Here is a 6,608-nt window from a genome sequence, read left to right as displayed (position 1 = left end):
CTAGTGTACAGAGGCTTCACACATCACATCAATCGAGGATATTTCTCTAAATAAAGAATGTTTAAAAAAAATAAACAAATAATAATTATAAAAAAAATGAATTCATTATTTTATTTTATTTTAAAAATTTGTCCAAACAAGGGTACAATAATATATAAACTTTTGGATTTATTATTTAATATTTGTATTTATTTTTTATAACTTTATCACTGATCAATATGCCAAAAGCAGATTACAATTTATTCTTCTTTTAAATTTCCCGCTAGGCCTCGCCTAGGATGTGATGCAGAAGCCGGCCGGGGTTCGCTAGAGGACACAGCTGGATTGTGGGGAGCAGGTAGGATTTTTTTTTTATGCTATCCCGAGTGTGGCTCGGAGTTATCTCTTTTGGTACAGAAAATTCACCCTGAGCCACTCGGGATCACTGTCAGGGGGGGTGAATTAAATTCTAGGAAAAACTGCATATGTTTCTTTGCCTCTGGGGTCCACAGGGTTCTGTCTGGTTCTGTCTCTACAGACTGCCTGAGGTATCACCCACATGTGATGCTGAGCCTCTGTGATTGGAAGATCTATAATCCAATGAATGACAGAGGCGGGCCAGGGACAGTCTGGCTGAAGAAGAAAGAGATGAGGACATGTGGATGTGACCGGTGCGTCCATGTATGCAGGGATATTTAGTCCTGTATGGCCGGGCCAGTGCATGACAAAGGGATGCCTCAAGAACTGAGCTTACATGTAAATATGTGCCCAGAAGAACATACAAATAACTCTGAACACCTTCATACCACATACTATAACCTAGCGGTGGCATTAGGGTTAACCAGAAACGCAATCTAATGATGTTTGCCCAAGAACCAATCAGGCTTTATGAAATGTGAGGTCAATTAGCCACAGTTAAAAAAAAAAAAACAGCAACCCCTGAGGGATCACCAAATATTGGCTAAACACATGCACATAAAAACATTGCATATATATTTTAAGCATCAGAGGAGTAAATAAAGACAATAACAACATAGGCCTTGGGAAAAAGGTAATACATGGTGGAAAAAAACTTCAACATGTCTGATATAAGAACTCAACTAGTTCAAAATGAATCTAATGAATTCTCTTATGTGTATGGATATCCTAAACACCACTAAAGCAGCCAATGAATGAAAAGATATTGTAAGCTGTTCTTATTTTAGACGTGAGTAGTTATCAGCAGCTCACAATGGATGCAATGTAGGAATGTCAAGGTCCTGACTTGGGCTGATAAAATGTAACTAATTAATCCTTCCTGTTCTATAACAGGATCTGGTATATTGGTGATCTCCAGTTTGATCACTAGAGGCTGGATCCCACCATTACAGTAATGCACACGTAATATGCATTAACACATTGCAGTGGCATTATTTGGGAATGACACCTAAACATACAAAGGCCATGCATATCTAACACACATGTATTGGGGTGCACCATAAAGCATAGTAACACACTAATGTATGTTGTGTTTATAAAATCCACAGCCTGAAAGACTGAATGTTAAATAACATCATAATGGATTGAAGTGCACTGATTTTGGCATGCAAATGCAGTGTTATTTTAACATGCGGTTTTCCTTATGGCTAGTATTTAATTTAAATACCCTTTAATGAATGCATGAAATTACCAACTGTGGACTTCTGTGAAGTTTTGAATCTCTTTTGGGAAAATTGCTCAGAACTCATCTAACCCTAGTGATTTTTTCCCTTGCTCTTGTTATTGTTAAACCTGTAGCAGGTTTTAGGGTATAAACACATCACAAAGCTGCTTTCATTAATTGTATGTACCACACACTGCAATACAGTTCTTAGAAGATATCATGGCAGGGCTTTAATGTATTGAACTTATAATGTGTTCACAGGAACAATCTAGGGCAGCCTTTCTCATTGTTTTCAACCCTGAGAAACCCTTGATTTTTTGAGGTGTAAAAAACCTCTACTAAAACAAATTTATTAGGTTTTTCCAGGAACTAATTGCTAAATCCAATTATTTGAGGGTCATTAGGGAAAACAGTCTCTTACTTTGGTGCCCAGCAGGAAGCATGCTCACCCTTACAGTATTGCCTAGAATACCACATTTATAGACTACTAAATAGATCATTAGTGTTTTGCAGGTACAGGAAAAAAAGTATGCCGGCATTATCACATGGGGGCTCAATAAATGACAGTTCAAGGAACCCCTGGAAATCCCTGGAGGACCCTAGGAGCTCCAATGAAACCTGCATGAGAATGGCTGGTCTAGAGTAAGGAGCTCAAATGAAGAGCCAGGGTTCTCAGCATAAGAAAGTTAAACCCAGTGTTTTATACTATCTTTGTAGACCTCAGCTAGGAATATAGTAAGAAAGCACACCAATATTCCTTGTCAAGTATCAATGTCACTCAACCTCCAAAGAACTCTAAAATAAGCCCAAATTCCCAGAACTCAAGCGGCAAGAATTCACTGATTATCTGTTAAATACGATTCCATAAACATTCAGGATTGAATTATATCATGTTTGGTATGTTTGTGCTTATATGTGTGTCTTTGATTGGAGAAACAAAGGTTGTGCTTATGTTTATCTGATCACCTGCTAATTTCTGACCTTCATGAGCAAAGTGTGAGTTTAAACATATGTGGTACACTTTCTCTTCCTGATATGCCTTTTGTGGTAATACCAACTCAATTTGCAAAATTCAAGCAATAGTATTTAGTTATTACTCTGCTGTGCATCAGAAATAAAACATAAAAACATTATTACTTTTTAAATCATTGGTAGTTTCTTTCCTAATAAATATTTTCCCGATAATTACACCGTGTACAAACAACAGGAAAAAGCCATCCATTTTTAAAAGAACAGTCAAAGCTGAATTTGATGACCCTGGATTTATCTCTTATTGTTGTGATTAGATCATATTTAGCCCACTTTACAAAACCTGTTCAATCTTTGGTTTGATCACCAAAGAAAAGAAGATCTCTACATTGACTACCAACAAACGAGGGCACTACTATATAGGGCACCGCTTACCACCATTGTTTCAAGGGCAATTTACAACTGACTCCACTTTACCAATAAATATTTTTATTTAGGCAATCACTGACCGCCATCAAAACAAGCACTCACCACCACTGACCATACGCACCAAGGGGCAATGGCTACTGACGACCAATGTGAAGGGCATTTCATTTCTGACATGTAAGCAGGCCATACATTGACCACTCTGCACGGTACATATATGAAGTATACCCCATACTGCTGCAGTTTGTAAACTGTCCTGTAAACAGTAATGACCAATGCATTCCATGTTTTGTTGTACATTTATATTTCTAACTCAAGTTTTTAACAGTTGTTGGTTGCCAGGTAGTTTCCAACATGTTTAATGAAATTGCTTGAGGTAAATGCAAACAAAATGTTAGCTCTCCATCTATAATTAGTTTGCAGAAATGTAATGAAAAAAATAATTAAAATAAAAATCCTTTGTTTATACAACTTATGTTTACATGTGAATTGTTTGCTTGTGGCATATTGTGAGGATACATATGAGGCAAGTGTTTACAATGTATGCAGCAAGCAGGATCAGCTACTGATTAACTATATTGTTAAACTATTCCCATTGCTTGGTGTGATCCAGCTATGCATACAGCTCCACAGAGAAAGCCATGTTGAACACAGGATTCCAGAAACCCAATCCTAGTTTAAAGTTCTGAAATATGTTGTAGGCAGCATTGCCCATAAAGAAAAAATGTAAATGTCACTCCAAGAAGACATCTAATATACAGCTGGAAACATAAATATACAGAATAAATTTTTTACCTTACAAAGATTTGTCATTTTTGTGTCCATATAAGCTTGAGTCAAAAAATCCTGCCATACCGCTAGAAAGATTACCTGTCTGTGGGACCCTACAATCTCTGGTTTCTGTGTAAATGATACAAGAGAAAGGATAGAGTGAATTCCTGGGAAGGGAAAATAAGTCCTACAACGGAGGTGAAGAATGAAATTCAGCTTGGGAATAGTGAAGTTCCTCTTAGAAAGGAATACATATGTGTCACTAAAGGGTCATACAATATTCCCACCTCGATAAAGGTATAGTAATTTATACATAAAAATCATGTAAAAAACCATCACCACCAAACTTTTAAAAACTTCCACTTTTAGTGTGATATTTCCTAGTGTCTAAGTTGTAATCTAGGAGTGGCCTTTAACACCAACAGATCTGAAAAGCACATGTAATCAAACTACATGGAGTATGTATATGCAGAGATGGATTGTGATAAGTAATAAGTTTCCAATACATTTATTAGAGGAGAATATAAAGCATTTGCAACCACTGAATGTGCAAATTTTTCACTTGGGAACCTGCATGTGTCCCACTTATGACAAATGGTGTTCATATCTGAAGCAAATTATAGACATTATATGGGCAGCACTTGCCAATCTTTTGGACACATTTACATACAATTGATACTTTCTTAACAGTATTGACTTTCTTGCAAAAATTAAATAAATGATACATTAAAAAGATATAGGTGGTATGGTTCTAGATATTATCAGTCCAAGGCATGCATGAGTAATGATTGTGTTCAACCAATTATCCTAACATGAAAAAACTGGTTGTCCTTGCAAAGATAAATGTAAAAAGAAAAATTCTGCAACATTTTTTGGTCACTTTTATTTGTATAAACAGTTTTTCTCAAACAGATTATTGACTCGAACTCACATTACTTTATTCTGTTGTCTTCTGTTTGAGGTTACCCTTGGGCTACTATGGAGGTCCATATTTGCTCATTACGAATGCAGGATGTGCTTCCTGTTTAACAGCACTGCACAACCGTTGTTCTCTTTCATCACAAGTCTCTCTGTCCTGCAACACTAACTGAAACAATAGATTTTCTTTAAAAATATTTGTTTGTTTGCCACTCTGCCCAGTACAATAATACCAATATATATACTAGTGGAATTAAGTCTAGATACAGGCATTGTGCCCACAACCAATGTTTTTGTAATATTCTTTTCACAATTAGCAAAGGGTCTTCCTCCATGTTTTTTCATAGCATTCTGTTTATGTTTAGAGTTGTTGTTTCTACATACAGTTAGACCATTAAGCTGCATTTCACAATGAAGACTAAATGCTCGATCTTCAGAAATCTCATGGTTTCCACTAACATGCTGCTCTATTTTGTAATACACTATACAATGCACTTTAGGAGCCCTTAGGCTTCATACACACGTCAGATGATTCTCATCTGATTATCGCTTCAGGGTTAGTATCGGACAAGAATCTGTCGTGTGTACGTAGCCTAACATGCAAGTGATTTCAGGGGATCTTTCAGATACTGTGGCCCAGTTAATGTGAAAACACATGATGAAAGATCTTACTGCAAGAAACATTGTCAAAATACTTAAGTGAGAACAAATATGATAAAAATGTACTATAAAAATACCCACTAAAAAAAAGATTGAACAACCAATATTACAAAAAATACTATTTTGTAGGTCCGGGCACAGGATAACAACAGAGAAGAATCCAAACAGCCAGACTATAGAATGTAGCATGACAAAGAAGAGAAGAGGGGTGGTGATTGCTACAGACAAGGAGATGATTCCATGGGGGTAAAAATGTAAATGTTTGCAGGAACCTTATTGTATTGTTGACAAGAAACACTTTTCTTCTTTAATAATATATGACATAAATACATGGTAAATTAACAGTTCCATCTGCTCCCAGCTCATACAGCCGCTCAGTTCTGCTTGGACTTTTACTCTTTTGGCTCCATCAACACTACAACACCTCTTTCAAAAGCTTTCAAGAATACTCTATGTGCCTGATTTATTAAAGCTCTCCAAGACTGGAGAGGATACACTTTTATCACTGAAGCTGAGTGATCCAGCAAACATGGACTGGATTTCATCAAAGACATTTGCTACTTGCTAGCAAATGTTTTTAATCTTGGACCAGATCCGTTCCAGGCTTGATGGATCACCCAGCTTTACTGATGAAAGTGTATCCTCTCCAGCTTTGGAGTGCTTTTATAAATCAGGCTCCATGTGTCTTCTATTGTCCTCGTCATTATTATTGTTAATAACGTATCCAAAAATAAAAATAATTATGTACAGATAGCACAACAGCACAACGGCAGGGCATTATCAGGTTTTCATTTCTCTTTTTAATGGTGCCACTTCCTGCTGAGTTGCTTACAGTCTCTATATACAATCTAAAGTTCTTTTTTAGTTTCACATTCACTGACCTAAGTTATACACAAACTAGAATGCTATATACCAATACATGACCTTTGTACACATGTTTTCAAGTAACGAATGCTTCTAGCAGTTCTCATAATAGCTAGGCTTTCTAAAGATCCATGTGTCGACTACAAACTATTCCCATGTTAGTTATTTAAAATATACCATTTTTATCACCTGACCCCCTTGGTTACTGCAAGCATTGCAAAATACCATTGGATTTTAAAAACTGTTAACTCTGCACTGTGGAATCTGAAAAATCTCTAGTGGCTTATAGTCAATGGCTGTTATATAATACTTGGGAAGCAAACACATTTTATCAGTTACATTTTTGTTTGTCTTGTTAAAAAAATGTAATTTTTAAACA

The sequence above is a fragment of the Pyxicephalus adspersus genome, chromosome 1, assembly GCF_032062135.1.
Source record: "Pyxicephalus adspersus chromosome 1, UCB_Pads_2.0, whole genome shotgun sequence".
Lineage (NCBI taxonomy): Eukaryota > Metazoa > Chordata > Amphibia > Anura > Pyxicephalidae > Pyxicephalus > Pyxicephalus adspersus.
Note: the sequence above shows the minus strand (reverse complement) of the source record.